The following is a 2,865-nucleotide window of genomic DNA, read 5'->3' on the forward strand; positions in this document are numbered from 1 at the left end:
TTTGTAAAACTTCTTTTTTATAAAGTAACCACATTCTTTTTGTTAAATTAAACAATACTTATCTTTTAAAACATTTCACTTTATAAGTAAAAACATACAAGTCTTGATCGATGCTCGGGAGATGTATCCATTTATCATAGCTTATCACTGATAAATTCGAATGTCTGCATGTAGTTATCGACTTTGGGACATTTTAGAATTTCCGATTGTTTGCTCCAGCTTCACTTGTTATCTTGTCTTCAACATTTCACGAATTGATTTAGAATTTTTAGAATCTTTCGCCTAACATTATATCCAAGCTTTTCAAATACGATAGTCCTTTTCGAAACACTAACATATTGATAAAAAGCGAGTTTATGAAAAATTACACTACACACGCACCTTATAAAACTTTATACAACATATAGCATGGCCTGAAACGACCTTTTCCAGGACTTGTGTGTTTACACATGCTTGACACTACATTCTCAAAGAACTGTTCATCCTTTTTTTACCATTCCAGGTACCAGAGTTTCTCATCCTTGGGTTGGACAGAGTAAGTTATTGCTTGGCATTTCATCCATTGTTGAAATTTCTCGCCTGCTTTTGATAGCGGGGCAGTTTATGCAATTAAAGTGCCTGCAAAATATGACTGCTGCATGTCACGAAATGGTCATCGTCGAGGTTTAGATTATTCTAGTCGTTTTATACAAAAATCCTTGCCAGGTTTATCATTCTGTTCCAAATTCGATTGACCAGTCAGTTGATTAATTCATCTCTTTGCATTTTGAGTTTCAAACATGTAGTTTCCAAAGCAAGGTCAATGCCAAAAACTAATTCTTGACAATGTCAGATATGTAAAGTATAATGTTGTGACGTCGCGATTTCCCAAAATTAACTGTAGACAGCTGACCAAAACAGGCAGTGTGGCCATATACATGAACTTTAGAAATCAGAGAGCAAATCCCAGATCGAGTTGAGTTCAGTAACTGGTAAAAACCAACCGTCAAAGTTCGCGAAGTTCATGAGAGAGTAACTATTGAAATTAAAACAAGAGTTGTGTAACATTGGCGGTCGATGTCAGCCATGATCATATGCTACAGTAGCATAATGTACAACTTCAAGTTCGACAAATCATTCGTTTTAATCGTCAGTATTTGGTCAGTGTAGTCAAAACTTTTACCTTCTAAACAAAACAGCGCTGGGTTACAAAGAGTGGGTTTGTTTGGTTGTTCATGGACAGCTTTACTATCTTTGCATTACAGACCTTGCTCATCGCTCTGCAAAATTTGTAACTGAAACTGCCTATCTAGCTCCGATAGCCCATATACCTGATATGGAAGGAGTTACCGTTGCTCTATGGGTGAAGACCGCCGATAGGACAGGGTCTCCGATTGTATTCTCCTACGCTGTGCTTCACCAAAAGAACGAACTCAGCTTGCATAATGCCGGAAATCTGACTGCTTCTGTGAAAGGAGATCAGACTAAAATGACTGGTATTGCTGTAAATGACGGTAACTGGCACCATGTATGTGTTTCATGGGATGGTGTTGGTGGACGATGGAATCTTTACCAGGATGGCATAAAGATGATTTCTAGATATGGGTTACATACAGATGAATCGATAACTGGTGGAGGTTCGTTCATGCTTGGACAAGAGCAAGATTTGATTCGAGGAAGTTTCGACCCAAATCAAGCTCTCGATGGAGAAGTAACGTATGCCAATATTTGGAGCCGTGCTGTTCCTCCCACCCAAGTCTCCAGAGTGTATCTAGACTGTGGCTCTACAAGTGATGCGGACGTGTTCGATTGGGATTATGCCAGTACCAGCAGAATGTTCATCAGGGAAACAGTCCATGATTATCAAGTTGACACATGTCGTGAGTTGAGCTTTATTCTGCATCTTTCTGTTCTATTTACCTGATGATAACACAACCCATAACACCAACGTAAAAGCGTTTTCTGTATATACCACAATCGTTTATTGCATCCATATCAAATGTAAAAGTGTGCTGTTTCATTTGCTAATTTACAACATTATAAAGGCCACATGCTAGGCTTGTAATTAAACCAATTGAAACAGTATACTTTAACCGCTTGATATGAATGCTATAAATGAGAAAGTGCTTTATTTCAGTGTTACTCGTTGTAAGCACTTACTAGTCGTAATCATTCAATTGTCAATCTAACCTATATGGAATGGTGTTCCACTTCAATAATTCAGATTTGATTTGTTTTTCATGCACGTACGATGACTACCTTAAATCTGGTAAACTGTTTTATAAAGGTTTTATTATTTGTGTTGGTGTTACAAATTGGTCCACAAGCGATCTGAATCATACCGTTTAAAGAATTGCATATCAGACTTCCGAGAAGCAACGAATGACAGATCTAGTGGCAAGTACCCAGTAAATGTTAAACTTAAACTGGTTTGTGACGGTTTTAGTAAGTGTTCAACACTAAAGTTTTAGGGAGGAAGCTAAAGGCCGGAGGGGAGTTGGAGGAGAGGCAAAATGACATTGGGGCAATGGGTCTGTTTCGAATGATATAATGATATCCTTATAAGTATAAAGCGATGCTAACTCTATTTTTCTCTTTGCTCTCTTCTTGTTCTATACAGCTGATACATCGGTTATCTCCGAAGATGAATCAATCGTATGTACACCAGATTCCGATATCCTCTTACAATCTAAACATCCTGTACCCGAAACGGAGGAACTCGCCGCATGTGCGTGGATCCTCCCGCATGATGATGATAAAAATGGTAAATTGTTCGCCTACACAGTAAATGAAAACGACGAAATTTCACTGTCTGACGCGAGTAATCTAACAATAGCCGTTGGTGGTGAAAGTCGTCAAACCAACGTTACCCTAGAGCCTTCGAAG

Source organism: Glandiceps talaboti, chromosome 5 (assembly GCF_964340395.1).
Source record: "Glandiceps talaboti chromosome 5, keGlaTala1.1, whole genome shotgun sequence".
Lineage (NCBI taxonomy): Eukaryota > Metazoa > Hemichordata > Enteropneusta > Spengelidae > Glandiceps > Glandiceps talaboti.